The following is a 22,757-nucleotide window of genomic DNA, read 5'->3' on the forward strand; positions in this document are numbered from 1 at the left end:
CCATTTATGCCTAGTGGACTCGCCCATCCTTCTAAATTGGATCAATTTATTTTCAAAATTAGGGATGTCTAGTATATTTATTTCTATATTTAGAATATTTCTTACAGAAATTCCTTTAAGCAAACAGCGCAGACCCTGATGAGACGCCGCATCATGCGGCATCTCATCTGGGTCTACGCTGTGTGCCAAGGTCTTTTTTCTAGACGCTAGGCATAAATTGGTTAATTTTGTTGTTAATTAACAAATGTGGTTGCATAATGTTGTTGTTGTATAAGCCATTGTGTGTCTTGTATATTTGATACTTGTGCTAGGCAAACAGAGTTTAATGTATTTGTGTAAAGTGTCGTCCCATATTAGTTTAAACCTATTTATTTTAGCTCGATTGCATAGAAAGACTAAGGCTAATTTGAAACACTCTCAAGTCCGTTTCCTGGAACTAGAACCAGTTCTTGGTGTCTATGTGGGAGATGTTAAGAATGCTCCCACAGGGGGGATCAAACCCGTGACCTCCCGGTCGCTAGGTCGACACCATATCTACTACCCCACAGCGTCCAATATTAATTTAGTGTTTGCAGTCTGCACAGGTTAATCAGGGATGACACTCTCCATCTTAACTGGATATTTTCTTAAAAAAAGAATTCCCTTAAAACAAAAAAATACCATAAGAGCGAAAAGTGCATTAAGACCCATTTTCCAAGAGAGTGGCTTATACGCACTGAAATGTTTCTCACCAGTTGGTCTTTTGAACAGTCTGCCTTTGATATTGCATCTAAGCTTAATAATTTGCTACAAGTATTGATTCACAAAGGCTTAATGGCTTAATGTAAATCGGTTTTGACACCTAAAAAAGGATGACAATACTTTTTGCTAAGAAAGATTTAATTCCTTTGATATATAAAGATTACCTTTGTCATAAAATTACACAAAATAATAAAACGTGCAACATGCAACATTCCCATAGAAAGTGCGTTTTAAGAAAAGAACAGTTACTATCACATTATTATTTATTACTTGCAACATGTGCAGAAGTACACATGATTGTGAACATTTGTGGTCCAACATAATTATGATTCACACCCATTTATTGTTCACTCATCAAGTTGAATAATCCAATAATGTCATACTGAAAATTCCTTGTTGCAGCTTTGAGGAGAATTTAACTTTGATATTGTATTTCAAGTCAACATTTTATGATTTTGGACCATGTAAGCCACACATAAAGTTTAAATAGCTTAAAGAAGAAATCATGATCAGTTTTAAAAACATAAAGCTCCCCTATGGCTAGTATTCCATCTATCCGCATCAGTATCCACATCCGCATACGTCAAACGTATCTTTCTTTTTGGGGAAAAAAATATATATGGATGATACTGAAAATTATAATTGAGATAATTATTATGAAGGACAAGCGTGAATTTAAGTAGATAAAAGGTACAAATCCTCATTCTGTCTGTAAAATAATACAAATGGTAAAAACCTGAAACATCTTCTAGTGTCTTGGCTGTGCTTTTCCAAACATTTGAAGTGAAATCAGAGTCCCGATATGCAGAACTGCATTGGTTGTACAATTCCGGGTAATTTTCCACAAATTCTATTAGTTTTTCTGTGATTTTTGAGATGACAGCTTCCCTCATCGTGCTAAATGCCGTCCGTATCTTGTCCGCATCCGCATTAGAATGCTCACTTGAGCGTTCTTTTGCGGACGCCTATTGCGCGTGCGGATATGCGGATGCGGATGAATGGAATAAGCGCAGTGCAGTTTAACTGGTTCTATCTGTTTGCGGATGCGGATATGCGGATGCGGATACGGCCAGATGGATTAGTAGCCTAACTCTTCCAAAGAGCTTGTTGAGTTATGGTTCTCAGCACATGTCTTGTGTGTGGAACTATGGCACCATTAGTTAAATGGTTTACACAATTGATATAAATATCATATCAACAGACTGCCTCCAAAAACTCCTTTAGGTTACTGATCAATTCTGTGAAATTCTGGCAAAAAAATACGGAGCATAAGTGAGCATAAGTGAGCTGCATTATGGGTAAACAGGGTTTAATGCACGTGCAACAAGTGTTTTCCAATATAAGCCTGTGAAGTCTGCACAGGCTCAACAGAGGTACCACTTTCCGATTTATGGTATTTTGGTTACAGGAAGTCTGTTCATACAACAAATCATGTTTAGGCGGAGAGTATCATCCCTAATAACCATGTGCTAATGTCTGTCAAAATTACGACCAAGTAGATCTAACAGGAGGCCAAGAAGACCACAACATTTTCTACCAGTTTACATAAATTTTTCAACTACTGAGAGAAGATAACAAGTCCAAGAAAATGCAAATGTACGATTACAGTATTTGTTTTCTGTTTTTTGTTTAGATGGGATCACATGAACATGTGCAAAATGAAAGGACATCTGCCCTAGCAGCACAACCAGCATTTCTCTGTTTGGGGCCACAAACCACTTTTTGTGTTCATAGGTGCATCCCATGCCTGTGGGAGTTGTTTTGTTCATATTTGATGTTGTAATAAGACCGAGAGACAAAATAATCAGCTTAAAGCCACCCGAGTTGATAGTTCTCACAACAATTCAGATATCTCAACTGACCAGAACTGATCAGTATTTGTCAGATGTATTCTAAAGCTTAACTCTTCCATACTGATTTTCGCAAAAATGTGCCAAAAAATGCCATAAGAATAAAAAATACGATGCCCAATCATGTACATAACGATTTTGACCATTTTTTTTGCACATCTGACATAAATACCATCACATTTTGACTCATGCTCACTTGTTTGCGACAAATAACAAAAATGGGAAAATTTACCAACATCAACTCGGCCGGCTTTAATGTACACTAAATGTGCACTATGTAATAAGCAGTTGTGAGGAGCAAGTGAACATGATTGCTTGAACAAAAGAAAACTGTCTAAAATAACTCTGCCCATCAGAACACAATTTACAAAAGCTGGGATTTTGGGTGGTAACTTCATTAGCCCTTGTCCAGTTAGTAGCAAAGTGAAAATGGCTATGTGCAAACAGCATAAAACCAGAACAGCCTCTGTGAGTTTTAACTTGCAGCCTTATCAGGTTTATTGCTGTTTGCTGCTCATCAGTATTTAAGGTTTGGATGACTGAAGCCTTAAAAAGTAAGAAAGGTCTTCAATTAAATATAACTTTGTAAGGGACTACAAATGCTTGAAAATACGTATCTAAGTGGTAATGTGTTAACAGGTACAAAGCTAGACTGACCACGGACACACGAGTTTCAGTTATAGCAGTTAAAAGACATGAAATATGGCACTCTTTATGTATGTTTACAAAATTAGCCAGTCAAATATTACTAGTACAACTGAGTTCGAAACCAAATTCATATGAAGGGACTAATCCCAGGCCAGATGTGGACTTGGGTAATGTAAGAAGCAAATTTAGGCACATTAATTAACAAATCATGCCAACCAGAGGGGCACACATTAACAAATGTTGCAAAACAAAATTTGCTCCATTACAATCTTACAATCCTCAATAAACCTTACATGATGAGGCAATATAACTAAGCAGGAGTTTCATCTTTTGCTCTGATCTTCCCATGAACTGGTTGAAATAATCCTCATAAGCCTCACATACAGCTCACCAACAATTAACCTGGTAATTTTAGTTTTTTAAAGACTTGACCTTGTTACCGAGGTTTTTGAATACATGACTAACATTTAAAACAAATGCTGCATAAATATTGTCCCAATTGATATTCAGACTCTTGTTTCTCTTCCATTTTAGCTTGTGACCTAGATTTTGAATGAAAGTTACCCAGATTCAAACACAGCCAAAATATTGTCAATATATTTATAGTGTTTCATCAATATTAAGACATTAATGTGGCTCTAGAATTATAACAAGGTGATTTTAAAGTTTGACCTAGTGACCTACTTTTGTAAGCGTTTGACAAAGACTGAACTGGGCCAAGACTTGTGTTGAGATAAATATTCTCACCATGTTTTATAATTATTGGATAAAAAGTGTTGCCTCTACCCTGGCAACCAGCTCAAAGTTGACAAAACATGACAGAATACACCCATCCTAGATAAAGGGTGATGATGGCAATGAGCACTTGATGCTTAATTGGGCTAAAAAAGGGCAAGATTCTTCTAAACTGCAAACTAGAGTCAACAATCTTTCACAAGACCTCACAACACCCTTAAGACAAAGATAACATTGTGAAGCTTCAATTTAATATATGTAGTAGTTACAGTTATATGTAATTATTTTATGCTATCTGGTGGTTTGTAGGGAAATATCAGTGAATTAAAATTGATTATTCACTGTTTCAAACAGCAAATATTTTAACAGTACTGTTATACTGTGAAATGACAGTGTTTTCATGATGCCATCAGATTCACCAAGTATTTTTTCAGCAAAAAATAATCATTTGAAAGCATCAAATAACAAGAGGGCCTGAAAGGTTTTTCTTTTTTTTGACCTAGTGACCTAGTTTTTGACCCAGCATGACCCAGTTTCGAACTCAGTCAAGGTATCAATGGGACAAATGCGCTGACCAAGTTTCATGAAGATCAGACAATAAATGTGGCCTCAAGAGTGTTTACAAGGCAAAATGTTGATGACGGACGACGCATGACGGACGACGGACAAAAGGCGATCACAAAAGCTCACCATGAGCACGTTGTGCTCAGGTGAGCTAAAAAGAAAATGTGTTTGATTTGGTGGAATATTGATTTTAATTCACTTATCATAGAAGAAATATTTTTCTTTCATCACTGCGAATTAAAATCATATTCCACCAAATCTAACAAAACTCTATGTAATTATATTATGTTGTAAAACCTGAACCTTAACCCATTTATGCCTAGTGGACTCTACCATCCTTCTAAATTGCATCAATTTATTTCCAAAATTAGCAATGTCTAGTATATTTATTTCTATATTTAGAATATTTCTTAAAGAAATTTCTTTAATCAAACAGCGTAAACCCTGATGAGACGCAGAATCATGGGTCTACGCTGTATGAAAAGACCTTTTTTTCTAGACGCTAGGCATAAATGGGTTAATGTGCTAGGTCTACAGTGAGTGGGCGAGAAATACAGCTTGAACTTTTTGCACTGATGTACTTAACTTCTCCAGTAAATCCTACAAAAATCCAAGTTTAATGACTTGGAAAAATTGAACTGCAGTCAAATGTAAGATTGCTTTGGATGGAAATCGGTGAACTGAGTGTGATTGGCTATGATTAAAGTCCAGTTATCAAACAGATGAGATCCAAGGACAGCTTGATGGATTAAGGCTGTACTTCTATCTATTGACAGGGATGTACTCTTCTGATTGACAACATGCCCCAGGATTCTGCACTATTACACTGGAATACAACTTGAGCCTTGCTCTCGGAAAATGGGGTTAAATGCACTTGCGATGTGTCGTCCCAGATAAGCCTGTGCAGTTTGCACAAGCTTATATATAATTGGGGACAACACTTTCCGCTTGTATTGTACTTTTTGTGTAAAGGTGGATGTCAACTTCACGAAAGTCCAGTTTAGACTGAAAGTGTCTTCCCTGGTAAGCCTTTGCAGACTGCACAGGCTTATCTAGGACATTTTAGGCCCCTTCATGGAGCCCAATTTTCTTAGAGCGACATTTTCATTGTAACTTAATTGTTCTGCAGGCCTACAGAAAAATTCAAATTTGCATGAACCACTTGTGTAATGTTATGGTGGTAAATTTTTATTTTAACCATGCACCAGGGAAAAACAGCCAACGACTCTGCAAAAAATGGATATTTGATATTTCAGCATGTAAATTTGATGCAACATTCGTGACCTAAAATTATATGAAAATTAGAAGCGGATCAGATTTACATTAGAAGCAAAATGGGGAACATAATATTGACCTTAATTTTACACATGACATCAAGCACAATTATGAGGAAAAGCTTTACTTAATTACTTTAATAGAACAGTCAATACAGCAGTTCTAACCAGGTAAAAGTAAGAAACATGTTGGCATTGTTGTTAAGACCTTTCAGTGAAAATATGACAATGTATTTGCTGAGTACCCGACTTAGTAACCCACATTGTCTGGGGGTTTCCGATAAGTGTCTAGTCAGCTACAAGTTAACACCAATGGGTGCCCTCTCCATTTGTGAGCCAGTTACATCTCTGTCAGACTTGCTATACTATCTACATTATCTGTGTCATTGATACCTTCCCAGTCTGGCAGATAACTTCCCTGTCTGCGGTGTGTCTGTCCGTCTGTCTGACCTCATTTTGCAGTCAGATAGTTGTAATTGTCTTTCATAGCAGACTGGTTGTTGCCTTACTGGTTAGATTACAAGAATGACACAGTTTGACACATTTTTCACAGTGACTCTCGTATTTCATTGAAATAAACATATTTTTCTGATTACTGGAGCAGTGTTTATCAACAACCCAAAGTCATGATAGAGGTGTGCAATGTTAAGACTCAGGATTGAGAGTTCTTACAGGGAAATATTGGATGGCTACATTAGGTGTAATAATATTGCAAAACTTGTCACTGGTTATTTATATAAATTACCAATGTATATTGTGCTAGTTTAACAGACAATCAGACATTAATTTTTGAAGATCCTTCAGCTGCCAAAGTTATTCAACAAAAAAGGAATCATAAGACCAACATCAGGCCTAGCTCAAGCACTAGGGGGTTCACATCCACGACCAAGCTAAAGTATAAGAAATTAGTTCTGGTCCTACATAAAAAACAAGATGCGCCTCGCTTTGAAAAAAAAGGTTTAATGCATGTGTGTCTGCACAGGCTATTCTATGACAACATTTTCCGCCTAAACCTGATTGTCCCTTACAAGAGACTTCCCGAGATTTGTCCCTGATAAGCCTCTGCGGACTGCACAGGCTAATCTAGTACACTTGAAGATCGTGCATTAAGCCCCATTTTCTCTGAGCAAGGCTCAAACCAAAAGTTTCCTTCACTTAATGCTTGTTTATCCTGATTTTATCTGGGAAACATGCTCTGAACAAACAATCCTTTCATATAGCTCTCCATGATATATCATGACATATTTGACAAATGACCAAACAAACATACTGTAGATGTCTTTAAGCCTATGTTATCCTCAAGGGATTTTCAACAGATTTGGCAGTCTTTACTATATTTTTAGACTGCATAAACATGTGGTTGGCATGCATAGGTATTTTATCTATTCTGACAGTATGCCATGTTATGCTTTCAACAGAAACATTTCAAACAATTTACATTGTGTTTTTTTCAATTTATAATTTTTGAGACCCATTATTTAACCAATTAAGTGTTTTACCCACTTGAAGACACCTGTTACTTCAAACCTTGAAAAGATAGAGTTGAAGCACGATTGGGAAACTATCCAAACACTATGCACAAATACACTTCATACACAAGCACTCCAGTAATCATTGGTGACACTGCATATGTTTTCCATAAAATATTGCTACCCTGACTGGAACTGCATAACAAATTCATAAATTAGAATAGATTGGAGAATAATTTACATCCAATGCATCCGAATACATAAATAGTAAATCATGCATCTGGTATCAATGCTGTATTTTACATTTTCAACAATTCACACATAATTGTGATCATGTAAAAATGTTTTTCACAAGATATCACCATAGCAATATCAAGAACATGTATTGTTTCCTGGAAAATCATCCTTGTTTTCACAAGAATTATCACTTCCACTCCTCAGGAAATAGCACTAATATTAAAATATGTTTTAATTTTGTCCAATACTGCCTATATCCATATATATATTGACAAAACAAACTTGCGCCACTACATGTTTTTGTGGCGCCTATACATTTATATGGTCAATTAAAAACTGAGAAATAACATATTTGTAAGCACCAGGCATTAATATTTGTTGACATACAACAGACAGGGTTATGATTTCAGATGCTGAAGCTGCAGGGATGCAAACCTATTGGCTAAAAGGGTTCAACAACCCTTTCCCTAAATAGGTTAACCAAACATATTCTATAAATTAATCCGATCAAAATGGTTCATTAAACATCTCCCTCAATGGAATGACAAAGCCATATGGTTTACCAAAACTACAAACTACCATCTCAAGAAATTTACAAAACCTTACCTATTTCCTTCAAGTTGCTCATTCAAACGCTTAACCAAAACTAAACCCTAAAATATTTCCCCAATCCAAGTCTCTAAAAGAATTTACGAATGCTACCCCCTAAATGGGTTGACCAAAATTACCCCACAAATATTTCACCAATCCTTACCCCTCAAATGGTTAACCTATTTTACCACCCCCCCCCCCCCCGCCCTCTAATGTTTCACCTATCCAACCCGCTAACATTTTTCACCAATCCTAGCCCCTAAAATTTTAAAATAATCAGGTATCCTTCCCGCGGGTAGGATTTAAGCAAATGTTCAGAGCATAGGATTGGTGAAATATTTCAGAAGGTAAGATTGGTGAAATTTTTGAAGGTTTAATTTTAATTTTATTTTTTATTTATTTCTTTATTAAGAATATTTCTTACAGAAATTCCTTTAAGCAAACAGCCTAGACCCAGATGAGACGCCGCATCATGCAGCGTCTCATCTGGGTCTATGCTCTTTGCCAAGGTTTTTTTTCTAGACGCCAGGCATAAATGGGTTAAACACAGCAATCCACTCTAGTTTTTTGGTGTATCAAATCTTAGGGTGGTGACGTGAAAAATCTCTGTGCAATGTCATAGTCTTATATAAATAAATATCTTTTTAGTTTGTATCCTGCATGTGTTACTTAAAAAGCTTAATACATACAAAATTAACTTGATAGGTCAAATGCATTCAAATGGAGCTGACTGAGGTAAGTATATCCCAGTAACCTTCCTGTTAATTTTATCTGCATTACTTAAATCCATTTTATTATCTTAATCCATTTTGTAATCAAGTTTCAATCTTGCTATTTAAAGGTACTACCTAAGAACATGTTAACACCATTAGTGTAGCTTTATGCAACTGTCATAACAACGTCATGAGAACACATGATATTTTCTTATAACAAGAGCACCGCATAATGGGTGCCAACGCTTGGCTGCGAAAGCTTGTCAGATTTTTTTTTGTTTAGAGGTCACAGTGACCTTGACCTTTGACGTAGTAACCCAAAATTGGGTGTGGCGTGTAGAACTCTTCAAGGTGCATCTACATATGAAGTTTCAAAGTTGTATGTGGATGCACTTTGATTTAAGAGCCAATGTTAAGGTTTTTGAATGACGCCTACGGCGGACGACCAGCTGGCTATGACAATACCTCGGGTTTCTCCGAAAACAGCCGAGCTAAAAATAAACAGCGTTATTTGTACACAAATGGCACAAATTAACTTCGGCCATTTTCTGTGATATCAGGTCACTGTCAGATAACACAATTTTAGCCCAGTCCCCATTTTAGATTATCATGCTCTGCAGTGGTTATAATCTTAAGTCATCTCCACTTAAAACTGTTTATTGCAGAAATGTCCTTAAAAGGGTAAATGTAAATGTATATTTTTGAGTTAAAGGTTTTTAAAAGCATTGATAAATGAGGGAAATCATATGATAAGAAAGTAAGCAAAAGAGAACAAACAGTTAACCTCATTTAATAGTACCAGAATGTTTAGTTTTCCAATTTCAAGTTTATCAATTGCTATCTTAACAGTTTACTGTAAACAATACAATAACGTGCATACTTGTGAAGACCTCATGCACCTGATAGATTTGTCATTGCTTCACAATGCAATTTCTTTTTGATAGATAAATTTAATTTATGTAATTATGTGTTTGTCCGCTAAATTTCAATACAAACACACATTAAAACGTGCCTAAATTTCAAAATGCAACTTTATTTCCCCCCCACACTTTCTCAAGCGTACTCATCAGTTTTTCAATATTTAGTGCATCGCGTCATTGGGTATTAAGTCCATAGAAGATTAACATGTATATATTTCCCATGGTTATGATAATTTATAATTAGAAAGATGCAACATTTTGTGTTTTTTCATGAGTGTTAACACTTCAACACATTTAAACTTAAACTGTTTGCATAGACATTAGTCTGCTTGCGTTCATAGATAAACAAAGAAGGCTTTTTAGTTTTTGACCCCACTTGACCCCAATTGACCCAGATTCAAACATGACCTTCATGTTGTCAAGACAACCATTCTTGCCAAGATTCTTCAATATTATACGTGGCATCTTGAGTGGTAAGATTGTTTGGTAACCTGTGACCGGGTGACCTCATTTTTTAACCAACCTGACCCAGAATCAAAATTGGCCTATATAGTGTAATGATAAACATTATAAAGAAGTATCAATCAGCTTGATTCATAAATGTGGCCCCTAGAGAGGTTTAAATTTACTGACAAATTTGTCCTGGTGACCTAGTTTCTAGATGCACGCAGCTTAAATTCGATTTTTATCTAGATATTGTTGAAATAAATATTTATAATATGACAACGTTTCATCTACATGTATGTAGATTGATAAATTTGGCTTCTAAAATGGTCACAAAGTTTTTCTATTAGTCGACCTGCTGACCTAGTTTTAAGACGCACATTTGCAAGATTCAAACTTGGCTGTGCCAGACATAGGGTGATCACAATAGCTGACCTTGAGGGCTTTTGTGCTTAGGTGAGCATATGCAGTTTGTTGTTTTTTATGCTGAAGTAACACTTCCTTGCTTCAATTATTTTGTTAATTGGTTCAATTTGTGCTTAAATGTTATTATAAATCTAGAACTGTTGTGTATGAGCAATAAGTGTTTTTCCCAGGCACTTTTGGGTGGTGCTGCACCACGCAGTTGTTCTGAAGCGCCCATTTGTCCTTTTCAAATTGTGACCCTCAGCAAAAATGACAAATAACTATCAAATGAACGATGGATATAATACATTTATTAGGGATTAATGAAATGCCTGTGATAATCAACGATGCATAAAACATTTAAGATACAATCAACATATATTTATAAGTAATCTACATAGTGGATGTTTGTTGCGGAAACAAGTGTTTGAAAATCTGTGTTCAGTTTAGTTTGCAAAGTTAAAACATCTGACAGGATTATTGTTTGAAAATGGGATAAGGCAAACATAGTTTCATTTATAATTTTAACTGTTAGTGGAAATGTGTATAATCATATGCATATATTGCTTTATTATGTTTGTCATGCATTACGGTTTACTGAACATGTATATTCTTCACGTTAAATTTATTAATATTAATTAAAGTATACATATAAATATTAATTAAAGTAAGTTAAATACTAGTGAATCAATAACACATAAGTGTGTCTGTTTATTTATTTGTTTCTATAACTGCCCCTGATGCGATAAAATGTTCTTCCCAAAACCAGGTTTTCATGGAACGTTTTGCCCTTTTATGCCAAAACTGCGTGTTAAGGTAGCGCACCCCTAATGGGCACATATCCAAATATAATATAATTATTTCACTAAACTACATGCAAATTTGTAGGTAGGCTTTCCATGCTTAAAAAAAAAATATACAGATTTTTTCAAAACCACCCCCACGCTCGGCTTTTGTCCAGTTTATTTTCACCCCTGGGGTTTATAAAAGTTCCATAATTCATTCACATTTCCAAATATGGGCATGCAGTTGGTGTGTACAGATGCAGTAAAGGTGTTTAAAGTTTAAGCAAGATGATATAAGCATTCTTTTACAGACATTTATTTTTTACAAATTTTTATCTATGGAAGAGCGCCATGAAATGTAAGTGATTTCAGTCAAGTAAAAATTGGGTCGGTTAAAAACAAAGTGTCATAAAATTCAAAATAGTATCATTAAAGTTATATTTTAAACTTAGTTTTTATAGAAACACTATATACAGCAAAAATGCCAAGAAATAGACAGATAACCGTTTACTTTTTGAAATACAAATAAAAATGTAACATGCATCATTCGTATTTTCAGCAGTAAATCACCCAATTTAGCCATAACGTTTTAATTAAACAAATTGAAGGATGTGCATAAAAATTTCAACATATTTAACAATAAACATAGCTTATATGCTATATTAAATCAAATTACGTTATAAAAGAAATAAAAACGTGCAAAAAGTATGCGATGTCGGAAGGATTCGAACCTGCGCGGGAAGATCCCAAAAGATTTCTAGTCCATCGCCTTTACCACTCGGCCATGACAACTTCACATTAGTGCAAGCTTAAATTAAATATCCATAAGTAAACAGGTAAAAAGGTTCTTCGATCTTTGAAGAAATCGCGAAATCGTATTTTTCAGATGATATTTGGATCAAAGTCAATATTTATTGTGAAAATAATGTATTCTAAAGGAATTACGTAAACATACATCAAAATTCAAAGTTTGAAGAAAATAAAATGCATCTCTCGGAAATAACTGATCATTGAAGATCGGCAATGATCGTAAAATAAATCGCAGGAAATCATTAGGGGTGCGCTCACTTAAAATGCCCTTTTTGAATGTACTGCGCCATGCCCCTTTGCCCTCCTGCGAAAAACACTGGTGTTATATCAATATATACATGCATGACAAGTATCAATCCATGTAGACCTCATCAGGCTGTCCCAATTGACCAGTCGCCAAATGCGAGATCGCTCCGCCCACTAAGTTGTGTTTTCATAAAATGCTTTATCAATTACTCCGACAGTCTTTGTTTGTCGGACCATGTGGCCGCAATAAACGAAATCTGATTGATTATTTCGTGAGTTTGATTGACAGCTGGCGACTGGTCAATTGCATACTGTGCAGTTCTGGTAATCACAATTTATTAAATTGAAGTTAATATTTTACTTTCTATTTTAATAATATTTTTGAAATAAAATGTGTGCCTTTTTATTTCTTTTAGTGGATATCATCCTCATCTGATATGAACCCATTATAATAATAACACAGTAACCACAGTTTCTTTATTAGTTTTATAAATATAGCTTAAAATATTACCACGGAAACTACCATAAGACAAGTGCAAAGAGGCAAGAGGTTGTAAATCTAGCATGAAATTTGGCTTGACATTGCTACTGGCTGTGTGAACAGTGTTTAAATCACTGTGGTGTCAACAATGTTGTCCTTAAATAACTCATTAGAACTCAGTACAAAAAGTCATTAGCAGGGATGCATTTTCCCAATTTCTCCAGTACCAGTTCCATTCCCAAATTGGTGAGGAAAAACACTTCAAAGGCATCCTCCCTAATACCCCCTCCCCTTCCTAAAAAACAACAAAAATCAATGTGTTTTACTTTCTGTTAAAACTTTGTAACACGTTGCAGAACAAAATTCATATATGTACGACAACTGTTTTTGCAAATCTCTGGAAAAAAATTCAAGGTGTTTTACTCAAACATTACAATATGGCACTCTCCCAGCTGACATGCCATCAGCTGTTGTCCCCTTACAGCATTTAGTTAACCTGATTATACCTAATAATGTCAACTTGTTCCTACAATGTCACAATGACATGAAAATACAGAGCATCTCCCTGGGAAAACAGGGATAAATAATGCATGTGAGCTGAAGTATCAACATTAGCCATTGTATTGATGTGCTATTTAAAGTAATTTATGAAAGTTATTCTTTTATTATTCAATCATACAGGAAGCATATTTGATTTTTCTATAAATAATTTATAAATATAAGTTGTTCCTGGAAGATATTGGTTGTATATGTTTGATCTTGATGCACAGCTACCATGCATGTCCTAAAGAAAGTGGATATCAGAGAAAAGTATATATTATAGTGTTAAACCCACATTAATACTCAAAATCAATGAATATTTCTTAACCCTTTGCATGCTGGGAAATTTGTAGTCTGCTAAAATGTCGTCTGCTGAATTTGTAAAATTAGCATTTTCTTTGATTTTTTTCAAAGAATACTATCAGAATAGCAAACAGTTTGGATCCTGATGAGACGCCACGTTTTGTGGCGTCTCATCTGGATCCAAACTGTTTGCAAAGGCCTTTGAAATTCGGTTCCCGCACTGAAAGGGTTAAAAATATAGTTAACCCATAAAAAAACATTTCCTTTTAGCAAAAGCCAAAATTTCAACGGTAGATGTGGTTTGGTAACATAGATTTAATGTGATACAAAATGAAAGTTTTTATTTTTTGTGTAACAATAATGTAATTATATGCCATTGAGTTTCTAGCGATAGTATCCGATATTTACAAGTAAGCGCTCGATTGGCTTCAGGTAGCATCGGAAGCATGACATAATTTTCATGAGCTGCCCGAAGCCAATCTTGCATTCGCTTGTATGTGTTGGGATATCGTTGCGGGAAATTCACAAGGAATATCATATGGAATATATGTCAACAGACCACATCTACCCCTGCGAAATGTTGTTCTGCAGTTCACGAATAATTCGTGAACAGTTCATGAACTGTTCGTGAACTGAGTTCATGAATTGTTCACGAATAGTTTGTGAACAGAAAATGAGCCACGTCTGTGAAAAGTTCTTGAAATTTTAGTTCATGAACTGTTCATGAACACTAATGGCATGAAGTGTTCATGAAATATTCTTGAACCCTAATGGCATGAAGTGTTCATGAACTATTCTTGAAACCTTATGGCATGAAGTGTTCATGAACTATTCTTGAATCCGTGTGGCATGAAGTGTTAATGAACTTTTCTTGAACCATTATGGCATGAAATGTTCATGAACTATTCATGGACATCAATGGCATGAAGTGTTCTTGAACAGTTCATGAACAACACAATTCTTGAAAAATTCTTCAGGGTTTTGCTGTTCACGAACAGTTCATGAACATTTTCCTTCTATTTTTCAATGGCTCATTTTCTGTTCACGAACTGTAAGTGAATAGTTCATGAACCATAGTTCTTCAAGAGTTCATGAACTGAGGTGGCATGAAGTGTTCATGAACTATTCATGAACAAGAATTTGTCAATTTATGCAAAGGTTATCATAAGTGTTACTAAAGCTCAACAAACAGGTCAGGGTAAGAAGAAACAAGTCTTGTATTAGCACTTAACATATTGATAGCAACATATAACAATAATTTAAATATAACACTAATAACTGAGATACAAGTGGTTTGATAATACTCTTTAAATTTCATAATACAACTTTGCACTATATGTTCATGAATAATTCATGTATTGAAAAGATTATGAATAGTCTCATTTTCAGTTCAAGAATCATTTACTAATCAATGGTTTCCCTGAAATGGTTACACTTACAGTGCCAAAGAACTTGAAATGGAACCAATGGCTGATCAGTTCAGCCGGTAATTTATTAAAGACTTACATTTTCAAATATAACATAAACCATGTGCCTTCCGTTTCAACTTCCTGTGCACACAATATTCTTTCTTTGTAAAAACAGCAATGCAATGTACATTGAGTTCTTGATATCATCTTAAACTGTTCTTGAAATAAGATGTCCTTAAAACGTTCTTAAACTTGTCTTTTAAGTCTTCCAAGAACAATGACAGATCCTTTTAAGAACATATTGGATTCTTAAAAAGTCCATCATACGTTCAAAAACATTGTGTAAACCTGTTTAAGAACATCAGAAGGAAACATGTTGTTCAAAAAAGTTCTTAAAGTGTTCAAGAATAGTTTAAGAATAATTCAAGAGCAGGAAAGGTCCTTAAAAAGTTATTGAAGTGTTCCTGAAGGCAGTTCTTGAACAGTTCTTGTACAAATGTTCTTAAAATTCTCTAGAACAGGTCAAGAACTCTAACTTACAGTGGTGAAAGTACTATGCATATTCATACTAACTTCACAGGTTTCACAAATCTACAAGATTTGTATGCTAGACATTTCAATATTACTTTCAAAAATATGTATGAAACATCTAGCAAAAAGGAATTCATGAATTATTCATGATGGATCCTTAAAGTCTGTCTCAGAAAAGTCATTAGAAATACTAGTGCATGAAATGTTCATCACTAAGTATTTATGGTTAGATGAAGAACTGTTCATGAACTTTGAAATGTTCAACAATAATTCATAAACAGTTCATGAACATGTCTTAAGAACAGTTCATGTCCAAAAGTTCATGAACCAAGCTCAGGAACTTTTTCAGACCCGTTCATGAACAGTTCTTGATTGGCTTGAAGTGTTCATGAAATCATGAACAACATTTCGCCGGGGTAGGGTTGACATTTTGGCAATAAGGAACACTGATGTTTATGTGTTAACTTAATTTTTTCGAAATATTTAACTAAATATTGGTTGATTTTGAGTATAAATGGGCTTTTAAGCTATTGTATGAAATTCTTGTCCCATTTAATAACAGACATGCCTGAGTACAAGAGCATTCGTTAACTGCATTCAAGGCCTCAGGCTGTCTATGACTCAGAGAACAACTACACATGATTTCAGGCCTTTTTGTCCTATAAATGTCACCAATAAATAAAAATGTGACTAAAACAGATGTCAGTTTTATATTAAAGCAAAACACCAGTTGCTGATAGCTAAGGTAATAAATCATTAAGATTTTTTAAGTACTTTTATAACAACAAACTGAGCACAAGAGCTGCTGTTAATGCTGTTTGCAAGATGAGTTTACACCAACAGATTACGTAACAGTAGATTGAACAGCTCTCCATCGTATTTTTTTAACACAGAACACACTAAACTGGGGAGTGAGGGGAAAGTAGGCTGAATAGAGGGGTGGGGGCAGGGGGTCTGGGCAAAATATATGGCAAAACAGTAATAGAGGGGTGGGGCAGGGGTAAGGGTTGAATGGAGGGCTGGGGTTTTGAGTGTAAAACTGTTGCATCCGTATTAAAAATAATAATAAGTTGCAACAGTTTTAAGGTCACTCTATATGTTTATCAATAGGTCACACTCTTCCTAAGCCTGCAACCAATATGACAAGGCATTCTCTCACTTGGAATCCCCAAGGAAGGAGAAAAAGAGGACGGCCTAGAAACACCTGGAGCTGGGATCTTGATTCAGATACCAAGCAGATGGGAAAGATGTGGGGACAGCTGAAGAGACTTGCACAGAACTGAGTCGCCTGGAAAACTGCTGGTCAGCTGCAGCCACCATGGGACCACGGGTGAAGATGTGATGAAAGATAATACTTCATTAAGAATAATGCTGGCAAATATTTACAAAAGTTATCTTTACATGGATGGAGCATAGTTTGTAACAACTGTGAACTGATTAATCTCAGGCTGGCCACATAACTGGCAAGAGGATAGGTCATGATATTGTTTACTGGAAATATGTCACTTAATGGCGCTATTTAGGTGACCTGGACAAGTCAAAGGTGTTCTGACAACTGTGATATGAAATAACCCAACTGAAATATTGATAAAAATAGCCAATAGTTCAAAGCCTGTGTGAGTGTGTGTGTGTGTGTGGGGGGGGGGGGGGGGGGGTAGAATTACGGGGAATCTTTGTAGGTCAGGATGTTGGTTGGGTATGGCCTCTGAGAATCAATGCAGAATGGAGGCATGTTCTGGGAAACTGTGCTTAATACATGTACATTGATTGTTGACCCCTATAAGCATCTGCACAAGCTTATCAATGACAACACTTTCCTGCTTAAATTGATTTTTGATTAGATGAGACTTCTTTTTAACAAAACATTAGATGTGTTTGTCAGAAACATAATGCCGCCTATTGCGCCGGTTTGAAATAAAATTTCAATATCTCATTTGGCAGGTTTAGAAATTATCTCCCTTTTAAAGCTTATTACTTCCCTTGAATTGTATTTTTGTTACTTTTGACATTGAAGGATGACCTTGACCTTTCACCACTCAAAATTTGCACCTTCATGAGATACACATGCATGCCAAATATCAAGTTTTGGTACACACAATGAATGACAGACAGGCCAAAAACAATTATGCCCCCGATCTTTTGATCCCGGGGGGGGGGGGGGGGGGGGGGGGGGGGGTTTAAATGAAAGTTTCATTCCTGATTAACCTGTGTTAACTGCACAGGCTTATCAGGGATGACACTTGCAGAACATGCATTTAGCGCAGTTCTTCCAGATAGGCTCAATTGAGTACAACACTGCCAGTACAATGTCAATTTGCAAGTATGCATGTCTGATGATACATATAAGTGTACTTCTAATACAATCAACAAGAATTATTGTACATGAGGAAACTAGCTGTCAGCTGTCTGTTCTCTGTTTCACAGTAATCCCTTTGACAATGACAACAAAATACAATATGTATTCAGACACAATGTCTAGACTTGCACTGACAGAAAATGAAAGTTTCTCTCCCCAGACACTTGGCATGGTTTTGCAGCCAAAGCTTAGCAACTGGCTGTCAATGTGTTATAGTCTAGACAAATGACATGGTGGCATACAGCACTGCCCTGCTGTTTCACAACCAGAGATACTGGCAGTGTACACATTGCTTGCTAAACAGATCACAACATGGTAAAGCACTTACCACCTTATCACTGCCCTATAAAGCACAATCCCTCGGTACTAGTAACTGATTGATGATTAAATAATGGGCACATCTTGAACATCAAAATATCTTATTCTGGGTCCAGTAAACTGTTATACTTTAATGTGACAAATGAAGTGCGTAGATAAAAACAATGAAGGTTTTGAGGACAACAAGAGCACCGCATAAAGGGTGCCAACGCTTGGCTGCGGGTGCAGTTTTGAATAAACGAAAGATTGTCAGATTTATTTATTGTTTAGAGGTCACAGTGACCTTTACCTTTGACCTAGTGACCCAAAAATGGGTGTAGCTTGTAGAACTCATCAAGGTGCAAAGTTGTATGTGGAAGCACTTTGATTTTAGAGACAAACGTGAATGTTTTAGCACGACCCAGACGGCGGACGGCAGACGGCGGATGACGAGCTGGCTATGACAATAACTCAGGTCTTCTCCGAAAACAGCCGAGCTAATAAAATGAGTCAAAACTGCGCAAAAGATTATGTTGATTTAAGTCCTTTTGGATTCCATTTCAAACATAAAGTCTTCTCATGATAGTTTTTAATCATTTAGGCCTACAAAAACAACAACTTAAGAATCAAATAAAAGCAGTCAAATTAGTCTATGTGTAAATCTACAGGTCCATTTAAAGTACATTATCAAAAAGGTTAGTTGAAACTGCATGTCTTGTTTGTGTATTATAAATCTCCATTTTTGACTTTCTATTTTGTCTGAATTGTTCAAAAAGGCATAAAAGGCATAATATTACAAGAATTTACACACTTTAACTAATGGAAATGTGTAACTACTTTATTACAGAGCACTAAGATTTCCTATCATTAGCAGGTTAAAGCCAGAATTCTGTTTTTCAAGTTTTTGCCATTTCTCAGCAAGTGTTCCATATTTAGTGCAAATGAACAAAATTAAAAATTTACTTAATTATCACCATTAACATGTTCTTTTGTGCCCATTAAACATTTATAACAAGAAGATTTATTTAGTATATATAAACAGCTCTGGAAAATAGAACTGAATAAACTCTTTCCGCTTGTTGATTGTTTTTTAAAGCAAGTTTCTTCTACATGAAAATTCTTGTCTAGGCAGAATTACTCCCTGATTAGCCTGTGCAGACTGCTCGCATTAAGCCCCATATTCCCAGAATGCAGCTCATGCATGCAACATAGGAATTCATTGCATGCAGTCAATAGGCACATTGTGTAACAGTGTTTATAACTGATTGTGGACATCATTGGTAAATGTGTTTGCACTGACAAACAGTCTGGTATGTTCACTTGACATGTGCATATATCCCAAAGGTCACACAGTACGATCACATAACAGATCACATAAACGATCAAATAAATGACAATTGGTGACAAAGCAAGTAAAGACTGATCAAGAAGAGTCCAGGTTTATATGGAGAAACATCCTTAAGGGATGAACTTTTTTTTAGTTAAAATATTATTTAAACCTTAAAAAATCCTTGACAGTTTCATTAATTCAGTAAACAATAATTTAATTATTACTTTCCTTTTGGTTTGGTTGAATAAAATACAGCCAAATAATAAGACATTCGCAAAAGTATTCTTAGTCGACATTCGGTCCTGTGGACTTCACACAGTATTCTTCACAAAAATATTGAAACCAAAGAATTAGTTTAAAACATTTAAGCAATTTTCCCAATTGAATATTCAATCATATTTTTACAAAAAAACTACATTTATACTAGTTTGAAATTAATGCAGTATCTAAAACAACAGAACACACGAGTCTTAAAAACATTGTTTAGGTCCGACAGTCCGGCCTTTTTGGGAATGTCTGAATAATGCATAGGATGTCCACTCTGGTATGAAAGAAGTTGTGTAATTTCTTTAGGAGCTTTTTTGATTACAAGACTGTAAAAGTGCCCATTGATTACAAGACTGGAAAAGTGCCCATTGATTACAAGACTGGAAAAGTGCCCATTGATTACAAGACTGGAAAAGTGCCCATTGATTTATATTTGCTTAACCCTTTCAGTGCGGGAACCGAATTTTGAAGGCCTGTGCAAACAGTTTGGATCCAGATGAGACGCCACAGAACGTGGCGTCTCATCAGGATCCAAACTGTTTGCTATTCTGATAGTATTCTTTGAAAAAAATCGAAGAAAATGCTAATTTTAGAAATTTAGCAGACAACATTTTAGCAGACGACAAATTTCCCAGCATGCAAAGGGTTAAAAGGCACTAAAAATGTATTTCAACTATTTGTACTGGTGAGTAATGACAAATGTGTTATTTGAGTCCCAGTGATCTAGATCAGAGACAGTGCAATGGTTCTCTGCTGCCCTTCACTGCACTTCAGACTAATGGGCAGGAGATAACACAAACTGCAAATAGACCAGGTATGGACAACATAATGGCCTTCCTAGCCATTTTAAGGACTTAATGAGGTGTACCAGACACTCATAATGCAGCAGGTATCCAGTTTCAATCCATAGTGTTCATGTGAAGTTTGTAAAGGGAATCATTAAACATGGCAATTGACAGTTCGCCATGGCCTGATAAATTTTTTCCCAGTAAATTTACATGGGATGCAGTAAATAATTATTTTTTCCCAGTAAATTTACATGGGATGCAGTAAATAATTATGTCTTTGGAGCAGTTTTAAAACAGCATTATTTTGTTAATAAGTTTTCAGTTTTCTTTCAGTAAAGTTCTTCAGGCAAGCAAAACTGCAGCGGGCAGTTCAGGTAAAATATGCAATTATTCATCATGCTTTGATCCATTTATAATTTAAATTCATAATTACTTTATAGTCAATAAGTCTACATTCCTATCAGATCTGTAACTGCACATCTTACAGCTGAATATTAATTTACATGAAAGCTACCTTCTAACATCAAAACGATTATGTATGCAGCTTGAAACAAAGAACAAATACATTCACCTCAGGATTGCTGAACGGAAAAATCTAGATTGTCTTTCTTGAAATGAATAATCACACTTCTATTCTAGTATTTATTTGACTTGGCCTTCAAACTGAAATTTTCTGAATTACTATTTGACATAAACAGCTGGGCTCAACATCCCTTGGGCAAACTATGGACAGATTCAATGTTAAAGACTGGGTCTTAATGAAACATATTTTAGCCCAATCCATGTCTCTTAGCTACAGTCAAATAAGGAATGTCATTATTTTGGTAATGACATGTCTGTGGCCATAATATTACCACTTAGTATGGTCAGTTTATATAGCTCGTACAGGCAGTCCAAGACATTCATAGTCAGGATTAGTTAATGATTTTGATATGGATGGCTCTTTCTGTACTTATTAAAAACAAAACAAATCAAGATGTGTTTGTGAAACACTATGTCCGCCACCCAACCCCCATATATTTGACCTTTGACCTTGAAGGATCACCTTGACCTTTGCGCATACATAAGGCAAAATACTGAGTTATATATAAGCATATTAAACTGGGTTTAATGCACATGCATAAAGTGTTGTCCAGATTAGCCCATGCAGTCCATACAGCCTATTCAAGAACAACGCTTTCAGCTTTTCTAGAATTTTTCATTTAACCCATTTATGCCTAGCTTCTAGAAAAGGCCTTTGCAAACAGCGTAGATCCAGATGAGACGCCGCATGATGCGGCGTCTCATCTGGGTCTGCGCTGTTTGCTTAAAGGAATTTCATTAAGAAGTATTCTAAATATAGAAATAAAATATACTAGACATCCCTAATTTTGGAAATAAATTGATCCAATTTAGAAGGATGGGAGAGTCCACTAGGCATAAATGGGTTAAAGGAAGTCTCTTCTAAACGAAAATTCAGTCTCAGCAGAAAGTTTCATCCCTGATAAGCTTGCGCAGACTGGAATGGAACCATAATGAAAGTATGTCTGTTTTATGGTGCACTGACTGGAGGCCCAGACTATCGACAAACATTGAGTCACACTAAACAAGACCAGAGTTCAATGAAAGTAACAATTTCATACAGGATAAATATGTCCTAGAAAACAGTACATGTACTCGCACATGTTTAACAATCTAAATTAAACATTAATATCTGTGGAAGATGTATCAGGTTCAGGGAATTCTGGTATTGCTTTACTAGTGAAGATGTATCAGGCACAGGGAATTCTGGTATTGCTTTACTAGTGAAGATGTATCAGGCTCAGGGAATTCAGATATCACTTTACAAGTGAAGATGTATCATGCTCAGGGAATTCTGGTATTGCTTTACAAGTGAAGATGTTTCAGGCTCAGGGAATTCTGGTATTGCTTCACAAGTGAAGATGTATCAGGCTCTGGGAATTCTGGTATTGCTTTTCTAGTTAAGATGTATCAGACTCAGGGAATTCTGGTATTGCTTTACAAGTGAAGATGTATCAGGCTC

General features: G+C 35.7%; 1 protein-coding gene across 7 annotated transcripts in view; it reads right to left on the reverse strand.

The window, feature by feature from the left end:
• The window catches only part of LOC127844276 (uncharacterized), a 276,480-nt gene that overhangs the window by 69,966 nt on the left and 183,757 nt on the right, over positions 1–22,757 (reverse strand). The gene's annotated exons all lie outside the window — the stretch shown is intronic.

Source organism: Dreissena polymorpha, chromosome 9 (genome assembly GCF_020536995.1).
Source record: "Dreissena polymorpha isolate Duluth1 chromosome 9, UMN_Dpol_1.0, whole genome shotgun sequence".
NCBI classification, from domain to species: Eukaryota; Metazoa; Mollusca; class Bivalvia; order Myida; family Dreissenidae; genus Dreissena; species Dreissena polymorpha.